This window comes from Anser brachyrhynchus (assembly GCF_964034855.1).
Source record: "Anser brachyrhynchus genome assembly, contig: SCAFFOLD_317, whole genome shotgun sequence".
Classification (NCBI taxonomy): domain Eukaryota; kingdom Metazoa; phylum Chordata; class Aves; order Anseriformes; family Anatidae; genus Anser; species Anser brachyrhynchus.
The window spans coordinates 84,024-106,545 of NW_027663587.1; the positions used below are offsets into that span (position 1 = coordinate 84,024).

General features: G+C 50.9%; 3 long non-coding RNA genes across 3 annotated transcripts; all 3 read right to left on the reverse strand.

The window, feature by feature from the left end:
• Positions 1 to 366: 366 nt before the first annotated feature.
• On the reverse strand, positions 367 to 4,637 carry LOC308187212. Its single transcript, XR_013944523.1, has 2 exons — positions 2,315 to 4,637; positions 367 to 1,825 (listed from the first exon to the last, which is right to left on the reverse strand). It is a non-coding gene; the product is annotated as an uncharacterized lncRNA (long non-coding RNA).
• A 3,283-nt stretch (positions 4,638 to 7,920) lies between these two features.
• Positions 7,921 to 11,259, reverse strand: LOC308187205. Its single transcript, XR_013944513.1, has 2 exons — positions 9,899 to 11,259; positions 7,921 to 9,410 (listed from the first exon to the last, which is right to left on the reverse strand). It is a non-coding gene; the product is annotated as an uncharacterized lncRNA (long non-coding RNA).
• Positions 11,260 to 15,518: 4,259 nt separating this feature from the next.
• Positions 15,519 to 19,815, reverse strand: LOC308187206. Its single transcript, XR_013944514.1, has 2 exons — positions 17,493 to 19,815; positions 15,519 to 17,003 (listed from the first exon to the last, which is right to left on the reverse strand). It is a non-coding gene; the product is annotated as an uncharacterized lncRNA (long non-coding RNA).
• Positions 19,816 to 22,522: the final 2,707 nt, after the last annotated feature.

A 22,522-nucleotide genomic window follows, 5' to 3' on the forward strand; every position in this document is an offset into this window, starting at 1 on the left:
TCAGAACACCCAGGCTTCACAATGTGCCCAACATCGAGCTGTGCCAAGGGGGGGCGGAAGGAAGAAGCTTTCCGTTTAAGCCTTCAGAGCATCGCTCCATCACTACGTCAATTCACAGCCACCACAGCGTGCCGATGGACATCTTTCTGTGCCAAAAGAAACAAGTGTTTTGTCCTCTTGATATCAAAGGTAGCCACCTATACTTACGGAACTATGCACAAGACCTTAACTCTGACCAGCAGGGAAACTTAGGACAACTGAGTGCAGATCCTGCCAATTTCTACCAGTTCCAACTGTGCTTTAAGTCTCATTGCAAAGCCTCAGTTAGAAAAAGGATCACCTCAGGGTATCCAACAAGAAGAAGAGTTGTTTTCTTTTTTTTTTTTTTTTTTTTTTTTTTTTTTTTTAATATACCATAGGACTATGCAGTTCAATCATCAATCATCTTGGAAAGCTCAAGGAGGAGGTCATCCTCATCCTTCCCTGGGTCCAAGTCGAGCTCGGCTTCCAGTATGCCGTCTGAGAGTTCCCAAAGTAGCATCTCTAAATCCTCGTCTACAGATACGGGCGCGTTGCCTGTGGAACTCAGCCGGCGTGTCCTTGCTTCTTCTAGCTGGGAAGAAGCTGAAGTCGAGCTTGAGAACTCCATTGGCTCCACGGATTCTGCCTGGCTTCCAAGATGTGCTTGAGGTCTTGGCAGAGCAAGGAAGAGAACAATCAGTATATGCCATTTCTTAACGGGAAATCCCTTTTCTGCAAACCGGCTCTTAAAACCGTAGCCAACCCCTCCTGCACTTCAATCTTACCCAGGGATTGTTATTCAATTAACCCAGGGCTACATTTAGAGCCCAATATATTAGCAGGTACATTTTTCAGTTTGGGGGTTTCTCTGTGAAGCCAGAGCACCCGGAGTCTAGCAAAGATGGGAAACCAACATGGCCTCCCGGAAGCCCAGTGTCCGAGAACTACATCTCCCGGCATGCTCTGGGAAAACAATATGGACTCCCGGAAACCCGGTGGCCAAGAACTACATTTCCCAGCACCCCCCAGAAAATTGAGCCTCGCACCTTGCCGTAGGACGCCATTTTTTGCTCTGTTACATTACCGGTTTCGTGTTTATGGAGGGTTTTCCCGCCGTTTTGGGGGGTTTCCCCTCAATTTCGGGTTTTCAGCTCTCCATTTCAGAGTTCTTCCCCGCAATTTTGGGGTTCCTTCCCCTAATTTGGTGCTTCGCCCCCCCCCCCCCCACTTTTGGGGTTCCCCCTCCATTTTGGGGATTCCCCCCAATTCCAAGCCCCCCACAATTTTGGAGGCCCCCACCATCCTTTCTTGGCCTGCCACCCTAATATTAAGGTTCTTTCCCCCAATGTTGGGGTTCTCACCACATGTTTGAGGTTCCTTCCCTTAATTTGGGGCTTAGCTCCCCGGGATCTGGGGCTTTAACCCCAATTTTGGGGGTCCCCCCCAAGTTTGGGGATTCCTCCCCAGGTCTGGGGGGGGTCCACATTCAATTCTGGAATTTCACACTTCCATTTAAGTCTTCTTCCCCCCAATTTGGGGGTTCACCCACCCAATTTTGGGGGTTCCTCCCCTAATTTGGGGGGACCCGACCAATTTTGGGGGTCCCCCCCAATTGCAGAGTCCCCCACCCTCCTTTTTTGGGTTCCCCCCTAATATTAAAGAGTTCTTCCGCCCAATTTTGGGGGACCCCACAATTTGGCCGTTCCTTCCCCTAACTTTGGGCTTCAACCCTTCGATTTTGGGGGGGGCTCCCCCCCTCTTATTTTGGCCTTCCGCCCTAATATTAGGCCTAACCCCTAAGAACCTTGACCCCTAACGCTATGGCAACCACGGATCTAACCCTAACCCCTACCCCAACAAACCCTAGAAACCCTAACCCTAAAAACCCTTACAGCCCTAACCCGATAAAATTTACCACACTAAACCCCTGAAGACTGTTCTGGGGGGTCCACATTCAATTCTGGAATTTCACACTTCCATTTAAGTGTTCTGCCCCCCCAATATGGGGGTTCGCCCACCCAATTTTGGGGGTTCCTCCCCTAACTGGGGGGGACACAACCAATTTTGGGGGGGACACAACCAATTTTGGGGGGGACACAACCAATTTTAGAGTCCCCCACCCTCCTTTTTTGGGTTTCCCCCAATATTAAGAGCTCTTCCGCTCAATTTTGGGGGACCCCACAATTTTGACGTTCCTTCCCCTAACTTTGGGCTTCAACCCTTCAATTTTGGGTGGGCTCCTCCCCTCTTATTTTGGCCTTCCGCCCTAATATTAGGCCTAACCCCTAAGAACCTTGACCCCTAAGCCTATGGCAACCACGGATCTAACCCTAACCCCTACCCCAACAAACCCTAGAAACCCTAACCCTAAAAACCCTTACAGCCCTAACCCGATAAAATTTACCAGACTAAACCCCTGAAGACTGTTCTGGGGGGTCCACATTCAATTCTGGAATTTCACACTTCCATTTAAGTCTTCTTCCCCCCAATTTGGGGGTTCGCCCACCCAATTTTGGGGGTTCCTCCCCTAATTTGGGGGGGACACAACCGATTTTAGAGTCCCCCACCCTCCTTTTTTGGGTTCCACCCTAATATTAAAAGTTCTTCCGCCCAATTTTGGGGGACCCCACAATTTTGACGTTCCTTCCCCTAACTTGGGGCTTCAACCCTTCGATTTTGGGGGGGGCTCCCACCCTCTTATTTTGGCCTTCCGCCCTAATATTAGGCCTAACCCCTAAGAACCTTGACCCCTAACGCTATGGCAACCACGGATCTAACCCTAACCCCTACCCCAACAAACCCTAGAAACCCTAACCCTAAAAACCCTTACAGCCCTAACCCGATAAAATTTACCACACTAAACCCCTGAAGACTGTTCTGGGGGGTCCACATTCAATTCTGGAATTTCACACTTCCATTTAAGTGTTCTGCCCCCCCAATATGGGGGTTCGCCCACCCAATTTTGGGGGTTCCTCCCCTAATTGGGGGGGACACAACCAATTTTGGGGGGGACACAACCAATTTGGGGGGGGACACAACCAATTTGGGGGGGTCCCCCCAATTTTAGAGTCCTCCACCCTCCTTTTTTGGGTTTCCCCCAATATTAAGAGCTCTTCCGCCCAATTTTGGGGGACCCCACAATTTTGACGTTTCTTCCCCTAAATTGGGGCTTCGACCCTTCAATTTTGGGGGGGGCTCCCCCCTTAGTTTGGCCTTCCACCCTAATATTGGGCCTTACCCCTAAGAACCCTGACCCCTAACACTACGGCTCCCACGGATCTAACCCTAACCCCTACCCCAAAAAACCCTAGAAACCCTAACCCTAAAAACCCTTACAGTCCTAACCCGATAAAATTTACCACACTAGACCTACGCCTAAAAGCCCTAACCCTAAAAATTAAGACCCTCTAAACCCTAACACAAAACGTAAAGATTCTCAAAGCCCTAACGCTGGAGACCCTAACCTTAAAAAAAAAAAATAAGACCTTAAAACCCTAACCCTAAATACCTGACCATAACTAAAACCCTAAGACCCTAACCCTAAAAACCCTATCAACACTAAAACCACAAAATACTTTAAAACCTTAACACACTAACCCCCAAACCCTAACCCTTATAACTCCAACCCTAACAACCTTAAAATCCTAACCCTAAACCCTGGAAACCCTAACCCTGAAACCCAACCCTAGTGCCTTAGCCCTGAAACCTTAAAACCCTAACACCTTATTAGAAACACTCTGTAACCAATACCATAGGCTCAGGCAAGTATCTCAGTGAGGTAGCATTTTTATTCACGATTGCAATGGCAGGCGTCCCACAAGCCACCTACTAGTTCCATAACACAGTTTATATAATTTTTTTTTTCCTCTCGGTGACCAGGACCCTCCCCAGTTTCCCCATTGACTGGGTAATCCATGTTCACAATCTATCCAGTGCTTCACAGAAAATACACAGCTGCTGGCCTGTTACTAGTCAATTTTATTTTTTTCTTGACTGTTTTCCTCTTTGAGGTGGTAATGTTTCTTACACCGTGATTTCCACCCAATTGCTCTAAGGATTCTGGTTGTCTGCATTTTACAAGGTTGTCTGTTAAGCTTTCTTATCACTGCAAGCATATATCAATACCACCTTCCTTCCCTCTAAACGATGTAACTCTGTGCAAAAACATTTTTATTCCCACAACCTTGATCCCCTTACCCTAAAATCCTTATTCTCTTTAACCCTAACAACTCTAACCACAACCCTAACCCTTCATATCAACCCCCCGACGCTAATGACACTGACTAATGATCCAAACCCCAAACCCCAGGCAACCAACAAAGAAACAGACACAAAGCTGAAAACTACAAAAAAGGCAAAACCCTGGATACAGACCCCAAATCACAAACACGCTACCAAAATGCTACAGAAAAGCCCCAGACGCAGGCCCCAAGCACTACAGCTAGGCCCCAGAAGCTCTAGACACATCCCAAAGCCAAAATGCGATCCCCAAACACTACAGAAAAGCCCCCAAACACCAGACACAGGCTGCAGAACTCTACAAGCGGGCCCCAGCCACACCCGGATGCAGACCCCAACTGTCCACAAGCAGCTCCCAACCCACCCCCCCCATGAACTGGACCCCCCCCCACCACCACCCAGATGCATGCCCCAGGCCCCAGGCCTCAGCCCCAGCCCCCACACCCCAGACTCAGGCCCCAAAGGTGTACAACCAGCTCCCAACTGCCCCCCTCAAAGGGAGGCCCCAAAGCCTGCCAGAGGACCCTAGAGCGTACAAGCAGCTCCCAACCCCCCCGGCACAGGCCCCAACCCCCCCCCGGACACAGGCCCCAAAGGTGTACAAGCAACTCCCCATCCTCCCCAGAGGCACGCCCCAAAGGTGTACAAACAGCCCCAACCCCCCAAGACCCAGACCCCTACAGCGTAGAAGCAGCTCCCAACCCCATGCCCCCAAGGCACATGCCCCAACCCCTCCCCCAAGGCAGGCCCTAACAGTGTACAAGCAGCTCCAACCCCCCCCCAGACGCAGGCCCCAAAGGTGTACAAGCAGGCCCCTACAGTATACAAGCAGCTCACAACCACCCCCAAAAAGGCAGGCCCCAACCCCCTCCAGATGCAAGCCCGAAAGGTTAAAACCAGCTCCAACCCCCCAACCCCCCCCGCCCCGCGCAGACGCAGGCCCCAAAGGTGTACAAGCAGTTCCCAACCCCTCCAAGGCAGGCCCCAAAAGTGTACAGGCAGGCCCCTACAGTGTAGAAACGCTCCAACCCCCCCCCGCTTCCACCTCGAGGGAGGCCCTCCCCCCCCAGTATACACGAAGCTCCCAACCCCCTCTCAGAGGAATGCCTAAAAAAGTATACAAGCAGCTCCTAACACCCACCCCCCCCCAAAAGAGGCAGTCCCCAAAGGTGTACAAGCAGGCCCTCAAATCCCTTAGGTGTACAAGCAGGCCCTTCAAATCCCTTAGCCCCTGCGCCAGCTTTATTGGCGAGCAGCGAGGCTGGGGGGGGAGGGGGGCAAGACAGCCTTAAATAAAATACAAATATAAAAAGTGTTATAAATGGCTGTTATAAATCCAAATAGGATTACAATCAAAGTTTACAATTTATTAAACGAATAGAGGCAAGCAAGCAGCGCTGGGTGCGCCGGGAGTCTCTGCTCCCCCAGGACGCACGCCTGTTACGTAAGGCGGCTGGTTTTGATGCTCCCAGGCTAATACATATTCATTACTACTTCGAGAAGAGGCAGGGTTATTAGAATTGGTTTCCGGAATCCGAAACCCCTCCCAGGGGCGCCTGCGTACCAGTCTCTGGTGGTCTCTCGGGGCTTGCTCGGGCTGAATGCTGGTTGTCTTCCTCTCAGGCTTTTGTCCTTCAATTGTCCTTCAGCTCCCCCTTCCTCCTCGTTTGGGAGCCTCTGCGCCGGATTTCAGAAACTCTAGCAACATCCCCTGCAGTAGTCAGCACTTTTCCCTAAAAACCCCTTTGTTCTCTTATCACCTAGACCCGGGCCTCGATGGTAACCCTTCAAATCCCTTAGTGACACGAATTGCTGGACCATTCCTTACAAAAGGAAGGATAAAATATGTAGAGGAGCAATGGCACACGCGAAAGCCCAGCGCCGCGGGCAGAGGCAGCGAAGGTTGACGGCAGAACAGTGCTCGGTTTGAACACGGAGAGGGAAAGCGAGGGGAAGGTGGCCGAAGCCGGCCGCAGTCTCTGAGCTCTCCTCCTCCTGATTGTTTTCTCTCAAAGCCATTTCTGTCTGTGTGCGGGCACCCGGAGCCGGCAGAAGTCCCCGTGAAGTCCTTCGGCAGGACGGAGGGCTGCGTGGGCTCCAGTGAGAGAGGGAGTTAGGAGAATCTTATCAAGTAGAGATAGAGCGCTGACAGCTTTAAACTAGGATGCTACTTAGCATCTTTGCTAACTATGGTGCATTGTGCCAATTAACTAAAGCAAGAAGCCTTGGGCCCCTTACCAAGGTCAGTCTCCTAATAAGAGAGTGAGCCTGTCTTAAGAAACTGGGAGAAACTGGTCCTGCAGATGGACAAGAGCCAAGGAGCAACTGAGTCTGTGCAAAGACAAGAGGTCAACTAGCGGTGACGAGGAAGAGTCATCAATCTTCATGCCCACGACCTCCCGTGCTGCCCAGCGCTGAATAAACATACCGACTTTACAATCTCACTGATTGTGGAGTCCCTTTTCCGCAAGTCACTAGCAGCGGTTTCTTCCGCAGAGGTTTTCCCAGAGCCGCTTCAAAGGTTCCCTCGCGGAGCTGGGGCGTCGCAGGGGGTTGTCAAAGCACGCACGCGTGCACACACACACACACACACACACACACAGAGGCATTGTTGTCCAAACAGAAAGTATTTACAACAAATTCGACAAGCGGTTTTCCTCTGCCAGCAGCAAATGCCTGAGGGCCCCTACAGCTTCACAAATCATAGCACAAAGAGCCTAAAGTTCCTCTAAAATTTAGGGAAATGATTCAAAATAGATCTGCTAGGGGAAAACGATCACTGGCGGCAGGGTACACAATACACGCGAGTCTCAGCTCTCCTCCGCAGGGTCAGTGCCCACGCCCAAGTGCGACGCTGATGGCACCCGAACATTTGCTGTAGCAGGCAGCAGAGCCAGCAGCTCAGGGGAGCAATTTTAAAAACCAGGAGGCACTTAAACCAACCCTTAATTGACCCAGTTACTGCAGGAGAGTCCCGACTACTCGCCCTGGAGTCCTACTGTCACCAGCAAAAAGCACCAACCAAAGCTTGGGGGAACTTTGGTACAGCACAAGAGAAGGGAGTGGGGGTAGCGTAGCCGTATCGCAGAGCTGCTGCTTTTCACACCATTTTATCATCCCTGATAATTGAAAGTAAGGCCGGGTGGGCTGACCCCACCACCACCACTCCTGGCAGCATGTTTGGTCCACAACGCTAGAATAATTATTTTGCTCCCTCCCGCCCTTACAGCTTCATCATCTGAAAAGATTACAGTCAAAACAATGGCATACACAAATAAAAGTCAAGAGTTGACATAGTAACTCCGGGATTTGGGTATCAACTGTCCGAGAAATCAGAACACCCAGGCTTCACAATGTGCCCAACATCGAGCTGTGCCAAGGGGGGGCGGAAGGAAGAAGCTTTCCGTTTAAGCCTTCAGAGCATCGCTCCATCACTACGTCAATTCACAGCCACCACAGTGTGCTGATGGACATCTTTCTGTGCCAAAAGAAACAAGTGCTTTGTCCTCTTGATATCAAAGGTAGCCACCTATAGTTACGGAACCATGCACAAGACCTTAACTCTGACCAGCAGGAAAACTTAGGACAACTGAGTGCAGATCCTGCCAATTTCTACCAGTTCCAACTGTGCTTTAAGTCTCATTGCAAAGCCTCAGTTAGAAAAAGGATCACCTCAGGGTATCCAACAAGAAGAAGAGTTGTTTTCTTTTTTTTTTTTTTTCTTTTTTTTTTTTAATATACCATAGGACTATGCAGTTCAATCATCAATCATCTTGGAAAGCTCAAGGAGGAGGTCATCCTCATCCTTCCCTGGGTCCAAGTCGAGCTCGGCTTCCAGTATGCCGTCTGAGAGTTCCCAAAGTAGCATCTCTAAATCCTCGTCTACAGATATGGGCGCGTTGCCTGTGGAACTCAGCCGGCGTGTCCTTGCTTCTTCTAGCTGGGAAGAAGCTGAAGTCGAGCTTGAGAACTCCATTGGCTCCACGGATTCTGCCTGGCTTCCAAGATGTGCTTGAGGTCTTGGCAGAGCAAGGAAGAGAACAATCAGTATATGCCATTTCTTAACGGGAAATCCCTTTTCTGCAAACCGGCTCTTAAAACCGTAGCCAACCCCTCCTGCACTTCAATCTTACCCAGGGATTGTTATTCAATTAACCCAGGGCTACATTTAGAGCCCAATATATTAGCAGGTACATTTTTCAGTTTGGGGGTTTCTCTGTGAAGCCAGAGCACCCGGAGTCTAGCAAAGATGGGAAACCAACATGGCCTCCCGGAAGCCCAGTGTCCGAGAACTACATCTCCCGGCATGCTCTGGGAAAACAATATGGACTCCCGGAAACCCGGTGGCCAAGAACTACATTTCCCAGCACTCCCCAGAAAATTGAGCCTCGCACCTTGCCGTAGGACGCCATTTTTTGCTCTGTTACATTACCGGTTTCGTGTTTATGGAGGGTTTTCCCGCCGTTTTGGGGGGTTTCCCCTCAATTTCGGGTTTTCAGCTCTCCATTTCAGAGTTCTTCCCCGCAATTTTGGGGTTCCTTCCCCTAATTTGGTGCTTCGCCCCCCCCCCCCACTTTTGGGGTTCCCCCTCCATTTTGGGGATTCCCCCCAATTCCAAGCCCCCCACAATTTTGGAGGCCCCCACCATCCTTTCTTGGCCTGCCACCCTAATATTAAGGTTCTTTCCCCCAATGTTGGGGTTCTCACCACATGTTTGAGGTTCCTTCCCTTAATTTGGGGCTTAGCTCCCCGGGATCTGGGGCTTTAACCCCAATTTTGGGGGTCCCCCCCAAGTTTGGGGATTCCTCCCCAGGTCTGGGGGGGGTCCACATTCAATTCTGGAATTTCACACTTCCATTTAAGTCTTCTTCCCCCCAATTTGGGGGTTCACCCACCCAATTTTGGGGGTTCCTCCCCTAATTTGGGGGGACCCGACCAATTTTGGGGGTCCCCCCCAATTGTAGAGTCCCCCACCCTCCTTTTTTGGGTTCCCCCCTAATATTAAAGAGTTCTTCCGCCCAATTTTGGGGGACCCCACAATTTGGCCGTTCCTTCCCCTAACTTTGGGCTTCAACCCTTCGATTTTGGGGGGGGCTCCCCCCCTCTTATTTTGGCCTTCCGCCCTAATATTAGGCCTAACCCCTAAGAACCTTGACCCCTAACGCTATGGCAACCACGGATCTAACCCTAACCCCTACCCCAACAAACCCTAGAAACCCTAACCCTAAAAACCCTTACAGCCCTAACCCGATAAAATTTACCACACTAAACCCCTGAAGACTGTTCTGGGGTTCCACATTCAATTCTGGAATTTCACACTTCCATTTAAGTGTTCTGCCCCCCCAATATGGGGGTTCGCCCACCCAATTTTGGGGGTTCCTCCCCTAATTGGGGGGGACACAACCAATTTTGGGGGGGACACAACCAATTTTGGGGGGGACACAACCAATTTTAGAGTCCCCCACCCTCCTTTTTTGGGTTTCCCCCAATATTAAGAGCTCTTCCGCTCAATTTTGGGGGACCCCACAATTTTGACGTTCCGTCCCCTAACTTTGGGCTTCAACCCTTCAATTTTGGGTGGGCTCCTCCCCTCTTATTTTGGCCTTCCGCCCTAATATTAGGCCTAACCCCTAAGAACCTTGACCCCTAAGCCTATGGCAACCACGGATCTAACCCTAACCCCTACCCCAACAAACCCTAGAAACCCTAACCCTAAAAACCCTTACAGCCCTAACCCGATAAAATTTACCACACTAAACCCCTGAAGACTGTTCTGGGGGGTCCACATCCAATTCTGGAATTTCACACTTCCATTTAAGTCTTCTTCCCCCCAATTTGGGGGTTCGCCCACCCAATTTTGGGGGTTCCTCCCCTAATTTGGGGGGGACACAACCGATTTTAGAGTCCCCCACCCTCCTTTTTTGGGTTCCACCCTAATATTAAAAGTTCTTCCGCCCAATTTTGGGGGACCCCACAATTTTGACGTTCCTTCCCCTAACTTGGGGCTTCAACCCTTCGATTTTGGGGGGGGCTCCCACCCTCTTATTTTGGCCTTCCACCCTAATATTAGGCCTAACCCCTAAGAACCTTGACCCCTAACGCTATGGCAACCACGGATCTAACCCTAACCCCTACCCCAACAAACCCTAGAAACCCTAACCCTAAAAACCCTTACAGCCCTAACCCGATAAAATTTACCACACTAAACCCCTGAAGACTGTTCTGGGGGGTCCACATTCAATTCTGGAATTTCACACTTCCATTTAAGTGTTCTGCCCCCCCAATATGGGGGTTCGCCCACCCAATTTTGGGGGTTCCTCCCCTAATTGGGGGGGACACAACCAATTTTGGGGGGGACACAACCAATTTGGGGGGGGACACAACCAATTTGGGGGGGTCCCCCCAATTTTAGAGTCCTCCACCCTCCTTTTTTGGGTTTCCCCCAATATTAAGAGCTCTTCCGCCCAATTTTGGGGGACCCCACAATTTTGACGTTTCTTCCCCTAAATTGGGGCTTCGACCCTTCAATTTTGGGGGGGGCTCCCCCCTTAGTTTGGCCTTCCACCCTAATATTGGGCCTTACCCCTAAGAACCCTGACCCCTAACACTACGGCTCCCACGGATCTAACCCTAACCCCTACCCCAAAAAACCCTAGAAACCCTAACCCTAAAAACCCTTACAGTCCTAACCCGATAAAATTTACCACACTAGACCTACGCCTAAAAGCCCTAACCCTAAAAATTAAGACCCTCTAAACCCTAACACAAAACGTAAAGATTCTCAAAGCCCTAACGCTGGAGACCCTAACCTTAAAAAAAAAAAATAAGACCTTAAAACCCTAACCCTAAATACCTGACCATAACTAAAACCCTAAGACCCTAACCCTAAAAACCCTATCAACACTAAAACCACAAAATACTTTAAAACCTTAACACACTAACCCCCAAACCCTAACCCTTATAACTCCAACCCTAACAACCTTAAAATCCTAACCCTAAACCCTGGAAGCCCTAACCCTGAAACCCAACCCTAGTGCCTTAGCCCTGAAACCTTAAAACCCTAACACCTTATTAGAAACACTCTGTAACCAATACCATAGGCTCAGGCAAGTATCTCAGTGAGGTAGCATTTTTATTCACGATTGCAATGGCAGGCGTCCCACAAGCCACCTACTAGTTCCATAACACAGTTTATATAATTTTTTTTTTCCTCTCGGTGACCAGGACCCTCCCCAGTTTCCCCATTGACTGGGTAATCCATGTTCACAATCTATCCAGTGCTTCACAGAAAATACACAGCTGCTGGCCTGTTACTAGTCAATTTTATTTTTTTCTTGACTGTTTTCCTCTTTGAGGTGGTAATGTTTCTTACACCGTGATTTCCACCCAATTGCTCTAAGGATTCTGGTTGTCTGCATTTTACAAGGTTGTCTGTTAAGCTTTCTTATCACTGCAAGCATATATCAATACCACCTTCCTTCCCTCTAAACGATGTAACTCTGTGCAAAAACATTTTTATTCCCACAACCTTGATCCCCTTACCCTAAAATCCTTATTCTCTTTAACCCTAACAACTCTAACCACAACCCTAACCCTTCATATCAACCCCCCGACGCTAATGACACTGACTAATGATCCAAACCCCAAACCCCAGGCAACCAACAAAGAAACAGACACAAAGCTGAAAACTACAAAAAAGGCAAAACCCTGGATACAGACCCCAAATCACAAACACGCTACCAAAATGCTACAGAAAAGCCCCAGACGCAGGCCCCAAGCACTACAGCTAGGCCCCAGAAGCTCTAGACACATCCCAAAGCCAAAATGCGATCCCCAAACACTACAGAAAAGCCCCCAAACACCAGACACAGGCTGCAGAAGTCTACAAGCGGGCCCCAGCCACACCCGGATGCAGACCCCAACTGTCCACAAGCAGCTCCCAACCCACCCCCCCCATGAACTGGACCCCCCCCCACCACCACCCAGATGCATGCCCCAGGCCCCAGGCCTCAGCCCCAGCCCCCACACCCCAGACTCAGGCCCCAAAGGTGTACAACCAGCTCCCAACTGCCCCCCTCAAAGGGAGGCCCCAAAGCCTGCCAGAGGACCCTAGAGCGTACAAGCAGCTCCCAACCCCCCCGGCACAGGCCCCAACCCCCCCCCGGACACAGGCCCCAAAGGTGTACAAGCAACTCCCCATCCTCCCCAGAGGCACGCCCCAAAGGTGTACAAACAGCCCCAATCCCCCAAGACCCAGACCCCTACAGCGTAGAAGCAGCTCCCAACCCCATGCCCCCAAGGCACATGCCCCAACCCCTCCCCCAAGGCAGGCCCTAACAGTGTACAAGCAGCTCCCACCCCCCCCCAGACGCAGGCCCCAAAGGTGTACAAGCAGGCCCCTACAGTATACAAGCAGCTCACAACCACCCCCCCAAAGGCAGGCCCCAACCCCCTCCAGATGCAAGCCCGAAAGGTTAAAACCAGCTCCAACCCCCCAACCCCCCCCGCCCCGCACAGACGCAGGCCCCAAAGGTGTACAAGCAGTTCCCAACCCCTCCAAGGCAGGCCCCAAAAGTGTACAGGCAGGCCCCTACAGTGTAGAAACGCTCCAACCCCCCCCGCTTCCACCTCGAGGGAGGCCCTCCCCCCCCAGTATACACGAAGCTCCCAACCCCCTCTCAGAGGAATGCCTAAAAAAGTATACAAGCAGCTCCTAACACCCACCCCCCCCCCCCCCAAAAGAGGCAGTCCCCAAAGGTGTACAAGCAGGCCCTCAAATCCCTTAGGTGTACAAGCAGGCCCTTCAAATCCCTTAGCCCCTGCGCCAGCTTTATTGGCGAGCAGCGAGGCTGGGGGGGGAGGGGGGCAAGACAGCCTTAAATAAAATACAAATATAAAAAGTGTTATAAATGGCTGTTATAAATCCAAATAGGATTACAATCAAAGTTTACAATTTATTAAACGAATAGAGGCAAGCAAGCAGCGCTGGGTGCGCCGGGAGTCTCTGCTCCCCCAGGACGCACGCCTGTTACGTAAGGCGGCTGGTTTTGATGCTCCCAGGCTAATACATATTCATTACTACTTCGAGAAGAGGCAGGGTTATTAGAATTGGTTTCCGGAATCCGAAACCCCTCCCAGGGGCGCCTGCGTACCAGTCTCTGGTGGTCTCTCGGGGCTTGCTCGGGCTGAATGCTGGTTGTCTTCCTCTCAGGCTTTTGTCCTTCAATTGTCCTTCAGCTCCCCCTTCCTCCTCGTTTGGGAGCCTCTGCGCCGGATTTCAGAAACTCTAGCAACATCCCCTGCAGTAGTCAGCACTTTTCCCTAAAAACCCCTTTGTTCTCTTATCACCTAGACCCGGGCCTCAATGGTAACCCTTCAAATCCCTTAGTGACACGAATTGCTGGACCATTCCTTACAAAAGGAAGGATAAAATATGTAGAGGAGCAATGGCACACGCGAAAGCCCAGCGCCGCGGGCAGAGGCAGCGAAGGTTGACGGCAGAACAGTGCTCGGTTTGAACACGGAGAGGGAAAGCGAGGGGAAGGTGGCCGAAGCCGGCCGCAGTCTCTGAGCTCTCCTCCTCCTGATTGTTTTCTCTCAAAGCCATTTCTGTCTGTGTGCGGGCACCCGGAGCCGGCAGAAGTCCCCGTGAAGTCCTTCGGCAGGACGGAGGGCTGCGTGGGCTCCAGTGAGAGAGGGAGTTAGGAGAATCTTATCAAGTAGAGATAGAGCGCTGACGGCGTTAAACTAGGATGCTACTTAGCGTCTTTGCTAACTATGGTGCATTGTGCCAATTAACTAAAGCAAGAAGCCTTGGGCCCCTTACCAAGGTCAGTCTCCTAATAAGAGAGTGAGCCTGTCTTAAGAAACTGGGAGAAACTGGTCCTGCAGATGGACAAGAGCCAAGGAGCAACTGAGTCTGTGCAAAGACAAGAGGTCAACTAGCGGTGACGAGGAAGAGTCATCAATCTTCATGCCCACGACCTCCCGTGCTGCCCAGCGCTGAATAAACATACCTACTTTACAATCTCACTGATTGTGGAGTCCCTTTTCCGCAAGTCACTAGCAGCGGTTTCTTCCGCAGAGGTTTTCCCAGAGCCGCTTCAAAGGTTCCCTCGCGGAGCTGGGGCGTCGCAGGGGGTTGTCAAAGCACGCACGCGTGCACACACACACACACACACACACACACAGAGGCATTGTTGTCCAAACAGAAAGTATTTACAACAAATTCGACAAGCGGTTTTCCTCTGCCAGCAGCAAATGCCTGAGGGCCCCTACAGCTTCACAAATCATAGCACAAAGAGCCTAAAGTTCCTCTAAAATTTAGGGAAATGATTCAAAATAGATCTGCTAGGGGAAAACGATCACTGGCGGCAGGGTACACAATACACGCGAGTCTCAGCTCTCCTCCGCAGGGTCAGTGCCCACGCCCAAGTGCGACGCTGATGGCACCCGAACATTTGCTGTAGCAGGCAGCAGAGCCAGCAGCTCAGGGGAGCAATTTTAAAAACCAGGAGGCACTTAAACCAACCCTTAATTGACCCAGTTACTGCAGGAGAGTCCCGACTACTCGCCCTGGAGTCCTACTGTCACCAGCAAAAAGCACCAACCAAAGCTTGGGGGAACTTTGGTACAGCACAAGAGAAGGGAGTGGGGGTAGCGTAGCCGTATCGCAGAGCTGCTGCTTTTCACACCATTTTATCATCCCTGATAATTGAAAGTAAGGCCGGGTGGGCTGACCCCACCACCACCACTCCTGGCAGCATGTTTGGTCCACAACGCTAGAATAATTATTTTGCTCCCTCCCACCCTTACAGCTTCATCATCTGAAAAGATTACAGTCAAAACAATGGCATACACAAATAAAAGTCAAGAGTTGACATAGTAACTCCGGGATTTGGGTATCAACTGTCCGAGAAATCAGAACACCCAGGCTTCACAATGTGCCCAACATCGAGCTGTGCCAAGGGGGGGCGGAAGGAAGAAGCTTTCCGTTTAAGCCTTCAGAGCATCGCTCCATCACTACGTCAATTCACAGCCACCACAGCGTGCCGATGGACATCTTTCTGTGCCAAAAGAAACAAGTGTTTTGTCCTCTTGATATCAAAGGTAGCCACCTATACTTACGGAACTATGCACAAGACCTTAACTCTGACCAGCAGGGAAACTTAGGACAACTGAGTGCAGATCCTGCCAATTTCTACCAGTTCCAACTGTGCTTTAAGTCTCATTGCAAAGCCTCAGTTAGAAAAAGGATCACCTCAGGGTATCCAACAAGAAGAAGAGTTGTTTTCTTTTTTTTTTTTTTTTTTTTTTTTTTTTTTTAATATACCATAGGACTATGCAGTTCAATCATCAATCATCTTGGAAAGCTCAAGGAGGAGGTCATCCTCATCCTTCCCTGGGTCCAAGTCGAGCTCGGCTTCCAGTATGCCGTCTGAGAGTTCCCAAAGTAGCATCTCTAAATCCTCCTCTACAGATACGGGCACGTTGCCTGTGGAACTCAGCCGGCGTGTCCTTGCTTCTTCTAGCTGGGAAGAAGCTGAAGTCGAGCTTGAGAACTCCATTGGCTCCACGGATTCTGCCTGGCTTCCAAGATGTGCTTGAGGTCTTGGCAGAGCAAGGAAGAGAACAATCAGTATATGCCATTTCTTAACGGGAAATCCCTTTTCTGCAAACCGGCTCTTAAAACCGTAGCCAACCCCTCCTGCACTTCAATCTTACCCAGGGATTGTTATTCAATTAACCCAGGGCTACATTTAGAGCCCAATATATTAGCAGGTACATTTTTCAGTTTGGGGGTTTCTCTGTGAAGCCAGAGCACCCGGAGTCTAGCAAAGATGGGAAACCAACATGGCCTCCCGGAAGCCCAGTGTCCGAGAACTACATCTCCCGGCATGCTCTGGGAAAACAATATGGACTCCCGGAAACCCGGTGGCCAAGAACTACATTTCCCAGCACCCCCCAGAAAATTGAGCCTCGCACCTTGCCGTAGGACGCCATTTTTTGCTCTGTTACATTACCGGTTTCGTGTTTATGGAGGGTTTTCCCGCCGTTTTGGGGGGTTTCCCCTCAATTTCGGGTTTTCAGCTCTCCATTTCAGAGTTCTTCCCCGCAATTTTGGGGTTCCTTCCCCTAATTTGGTGCTTCGCCCCCCCCCCCCCCACTTTTGGGGTTCCCCCTCCATTTTGGGGATTCCCCCCAATTCCAAGCCCCCCACAATTTTGGAGGCCCCCACCATCCTTTCTTGGCCTGCCACCCTAATATTAAGGTTCTTTCCCCCAATGTTGGGGTTCTCACCACATGTTTGAGGTTCCTTCCCTTAATTTGGGGCTTAGCTCCCCGGGATCTGGGGCTTTAACCCCAATTTTGGGGGTCCCCCCCAAGTTTGGGGATTCCTCCCCAGGTCTGGGGGGGGTCCACATTCAATTCTGGAATTTCACACTTCCATTTAAGTCTTCTTCCCCCCAATTTGGGGGTTCACCCACCCAATTTTGGGGGTTCCTCCCCTAATTTGGGGGGACCCGACCAATTTTGGGGGTCCCCCCCAATTGCAGAGTCCCCCACCCTCCTTTTTTGGGTTCCCCCCTAATATTAAAGAGTTCTTCCGCCCAATTTTGGGGGACCCCACAATTTGGCCGTTCCTTCCCCTAACTTTGGGCTTCAACCCTTCGATTTTGGGGGGGGCTCCCCCCCTCTTATTTTGGCCTTCCGCCCTAATATTAGGCCTAACCCCTAAGAACCTTGACCCCTAACGCTATGGCAACCACGGATCTAACCCTAACCCCTACCCCAACAAACCCTAGAAACCCTAACCCTAAAAACCCTTACAGCCCTAACCCGATAAAATTTACCACACTAAACCCCTGAAGACTGTTCTGGGGGGTCCACATTCAATTCTGGAATTTCACACTTCCATTTAAGTGTTCTGCCCCCCCAATATGGGGGTTCGCCCACCCAATTTTGGGGGTTCCTCCCCTAACTGGGGGGGACACAACCAATTTTGGGGGGGACACAACCAATTTTGGGGGGGACACAACCAATTTTAGAGTCCCCCACCCTCCTTTTTTGGGTTTCCCCCAATATTAAGAGCTCTTCCGCTCAATTTTGGGGGACCCCACAATTTTGACGTTCCTTCCCCTAACTTTGGGCTTCAACCCTTCAATTTTGGGTGGGCTCCTCCCCTCTTATTTTGGCCTTCCGCCCTAATATTAGGCCTAACCCCTAAGAACCTTGACCCCTAAGCCTATGGCAACCACGGATCTAACCCTAACCCCTACCCCAACAAACCCTAGAAACCCTAACCCTAAAAACCCTTACAGCCCTAACCCGATAAAATTTACCAGACTAAACCCCTGAAGACTGTTCTGGGGGGTCCACATTCAATTCTGGAATTTCACACTTCCATTTAAGTCTTCTTCCCCCCAATTTGGGGGTTCGCCCACCCAATTTTGGGGGTTCCTCCCCTAATTTGGGGGGGACACAACCGATTTTAGAGTCCCCCACCCTCCTTTTTTGGGTTCCACCCTAATATTAAAAGTTCTTCCGCCCAATTTTGGGGGACCCCACAATTTTGACGTTCCTTCCCCTAACTTGGGGCTTCAACCCTTCGATTTTGGGGGGGGCTCCCACCCTCTTATTTTGGCCTTCCGCCCTAATATTAGGCCTAACCCCTAAGAACCTTGACCCCTAACGCTATGGCAACCACGGATCTAACCCTAACCCCTACCCCAACAAACCCTAGAAACCCTAACCCTAAAAACCCTTACAGCCCTAACCCGATAAAATTTACCACACTAAACCCCTGAAGACTGTTCTGGGGGGTCCACATTCAATTCTGGAATTTCACACTTCCATTTAAGTGTTCTGCCCCCCCAATATGGGGGTTCGCCCACCCAATTTTGGGGGTTCCTCCCCTAATTGGGGGGGACACAACCAATTTTGGGGGGGACACAACCAATTTGGGGGGGGACACAACCAATTTGGGGGGGTCCACCCAATTTTAGAGTCCTCCACCCTCCTTTTTTGGGTTTCCCCCAATATTAAGAGCTCTTCCGCCCAATTTTGGGGGACCCCACAATTTTGACGTTTCTTCCCCTAAATTGGGGCTTCGACCCTTCAATTTTGGGGGGGGCTCCCCCCTTAGTTTGGCCTTCCACCCTAATATTGGGCCTTACCCCTAAGAACCCTGACCCCTAACACTACGGCTCCCACGGATCTAACCCTAACCCCTACCCCAAAAAACCCTAGAAACCCTAACCCTAAAAACCCTTACAGTCCTAACCCGATAAAATTTACCACACTAGACCTACGCCTAAAAGCCCTAACCCTAAAAATTAAGACCCTCTAAACCCTAACACAAAACGTAAAGATTCTCAAAGCCCTAACGCTGGAGACCCTAACCTTAAAAAAAAAAAATAAGACCTTAAAACCCTAACCCTAAATACCTGACCATAACTAAAACCCTAAGACCCTAACCCTAAAAACCCTATCAACACTAAAACCACAAAATACTTTAAAACCTTAACACACTAACCCCCAAACCCTAACCCTTATAACTCCAACCCTAACAACCTTAAAATCCTAACCCTAAACCCTGGAAACCCTAACCCTGAAACCCAACCCTAGTGCCTTAGCCCTGAAACCTTAAAACCCTAACACCTTATTAGAAACACTCTGTAACCAATACCATAGGCTCAGGCAAGTATCTCAGTGAGGTAGCATTTTTATTCACGATTGCAATGGCAGGCGTCCCACAAGCCACCTACTAGTTCCATAACACAGTTTATATAATTTTTTTTTTCCTCTCGGTGACCAGGACCCTCCCCAGTTTCCCCATTGACTGGGTAATCCATGTTCACAATCTATCCAGTGCTTCACAGAAAATACACAGCTGCTGGCCTGTTACTAGTCAATTTTATTTTTTTCTTGACTGTTTTCCTCTTTGAGGTGGTAATGTTTCTTACACCGTGATTTCCACCCAATTGCTCTAAGGATTCTGGTTGTCTGCATTTTACAAGGTTGTCTGTTAAGCTTTCTTATCACTGCAAGCATATATCAATACCACCTTCCTTCCCTCTAAACGATGTAACTCTGTGCAAAAACATTTTTATTCCCACAACCTTGATCCCCTTACCCTAAAATCCTTATTCTCTTTAACCCTAACAACTCTAACCACAACCCTAACCCTTCATATCAACCCCCCGACGCTAATGACACTGACTAATGATCCAAACCCCAAACCCCAGGCAACCAACAAAGAAACAGACACAAAGCTGAAAACTACAAAAAAGGCAAAACCCTGGATACAGACCCCAAATCACAAACACGCTACCAAAATGCTACAGAAAAGCCCCAGACGCAGGCCCCAAGCACTACAGCTAGGCCCCAGAAGCTCTAGACACATCCCAAAGCCAAAATGCGATCCCCAAACACTACAGAAAAGCCCCCAAACACCAGACACAGGCTGCAGAACTCTACAAGCGGGCCCCAGCCACACCCGGATGCAGACCCCAACTGTCCACAAGCAGCTCCCAACCCACCCCCCCCATGAACTGGACCCCCCCCCACCACCACCCAGATGCATGCCCCAGGCCCCAGGCCTCAGCCCCAGCCCCCACACCCCAGACTCAGGCCCCAAAGGTGTACAACCAGCTCCCAACTGCCCCCCTCAAAGGGAGGCCCCAAAGCCTGCCAGAGGACCCTAGAGCGTACAAGCAGCTCCCAACCCCCCCGGCACAGGCCCCAACCCCCCCCCGGACACAGGCCCCAAAGGTGTACAAGCAACTCCCCATCCTCCCCAGAGGCACGCCCCAAAGGTGTACAAACAGCCCCAACCCCCCAAGACCCAGACCCCTACAGCGTAGAAGCAGCTCCCAACCCCATGCCCCCAAGGCACATGCCCCAACCCCTCCCCCAAGGCAGGCCCTAACAGTGTACAAGCAGCTCCAACCCCCCCCCAGACGCAGGCCCCAAAGGTGTACAAGCAGGCCCCTACAGTATACAAGCAGCTCACAACCACCCCCCCAAAGGCAGGCCCCAACCCCCTCCAGATGCAAGCCCGAAAGGTTAAAACCAGCTCCAACCCCCCAACCCCCCCCGCCCCGCGCAGACGCAGGCCCCAAAGGTGTACAAGCAGTTCCCAACCCCTCCAAGGCAGGCCCCAAAAGTGTACAGGCAGGCCCCTACAGTGTAGAAACGCTCCAACCCCCCCCCGCTTCCACCTCGAGGGAGGCCCTCCCCCCCCAGTATACACGAAGCTCCCAACCCCCTCTCAGAGGAATGCCTAAAAAAGTATACAAGCAGCTCCTAACACCCACCCCCCCCCAAAAGAGGCAGTCCCCAAAGGTGTACAAGCAGGCCCTCAAATCCCTTAGGTGTACAAGCAGGCCCTTCAAATCCCTTAGCCCCTGCGCCAGCTTTATTGGCGAGCAGCGAGGCTGGGGGGGGAGGGGGGCAAGACAGCCTTAAATAAAATACAAATATAAAAAGTGTTATAAATGGCTGTTATAAATCCAAATAGGATTACAATCAAAGTTTACAATTTATTAAACGAATAGAGGCAAGCAAGCAGCGCTGGGTGCGCCGGGAGTCTCTGCTCCCCCAGGACGCACGCCTGTTACGTAAGGCGGCTGGTTTTGATGCTCCCAGGCTAATACATATTCATTACTACTTCGAGAAGAGGCAGGGTTATTAGAATTGGTTTCCGGAATCCGAAACCCCTCCCAGGGGCGCCTGCGTACCAGTCTCTGGTGGTCTCTCGGGGCTTGCTCGGGCTGAATGCTGGTTGTCTTCCTCTCAGGCTTTTGTCCTTCAATTGTCCTTCAGCTCCCCCTTCCTCCTCGTTTGGGAGCCTCTGCGCCGGATTTCAGAAACTCTAGCAACATCCCCTGCAGTAGTCAGCACTTTTCCCTAAAAACCCCTTTGTTCTCTTATCACCTAGACCCGGGCCTCGATGGTAACCCTTCAAATCCCTTAGTGACACGAATTGCTGGACCATTCCTTACAAAAGGAAGGATAAAATATGTAGAGGAGCAATGGCACACGCGAAAGCCCAGCGCCGCGGGCAGAGGCAGCGAAGGTTGACGGCAGAACAGTGCTCGGTTTGAACACGGAGAGGGAAAGCGAGGGGAAGGTGGCCGAAGCCGGCCGCAGTCTCTGAGCTCTCCTCCTCCTGATTGTTTTCTCTCAAAGCCATTTCTGTCTGTGTGCGGGCACCCAGAGCCGGCAGAAGTCCCCGTGAAGTCCTTCGGCAGGACGGAGGGCTGCGTGGGCTCCAGTGAGAGAGGGAGTTAGGAGAATCTTATCAAGTAGAGATAGAGCGCTGACAGCTTTAAACTAGGATGCTACTTAGCATCTTTGCTAACTATGGTGCATTGTGCCAATTAACTAAAGCAAGAAGCCTTGGGCCCCTTACCAAGGTCAGTCTCCTAATAAGAGAGTGAGCCTGTCTTAAGAAACTGGGAGAAACTGGTCCTGCAGATGGACAAGAGCCAAGGAGCAACTGAGTCTGTGCAAAGACAAGAGGTCAACTAGCGGTGACGAGGAAGAGTCATCAATCTTCATGCCCACGACCTCCCGTGCTGCCCAGCGCTGAATAAACATACCGACTTTACAATCTCACTGATTGTGGAGTCCCTTTTCCGCAAGTCACTAGCAGCGGTTTCTTCCGCAGAGGTTTTCCCAGAGCCGCTTCAAAGGTTCCCTCGCGGAGCTGGGGCGTCGCAGGGGGTTGTCAAAGCACGCACGCGTGCACACACACACACACACACACACACACAGAGGCATTGTTGTCCAAACAGAAAGTATTTACAACAAATTCGACAAGCGGTTTTCCTCTGCCAGCAGCAAATGCCTGAGGGCCCCTACAGCTTCACAAATCATAGCACAAAGAGCCTAAAGTTCCTCTAAAATTTAGGGAAATGATTCAAAATAGATCTGCTAGGGGAAAACGATCACTGGCGGCAGGGTACACAATACACGCGAGTCTCAGCTCTCCTCCGCAGGGTCAGTGCCCACGCCCAAGTGCGACGCTGATGGCACCCGAACATTTGCTGTAGCAGGCAGCAGAGCCAGCAGCTCAGGGGAGCAATTTTAAAAACCAGGAGGCACTTAAACCAACCCTTAATTGACCCAGTTACTGCAGGAGAGTCCCGACTACTCGCCCTGGAGTCCTACTGTCACCAGCAAAAAGCACCAACCAAAGCTTGGGGGAACTTTGGTACAGCACAAGAGAAGGGAGTGGGGGTAGCGTAGCCGTATC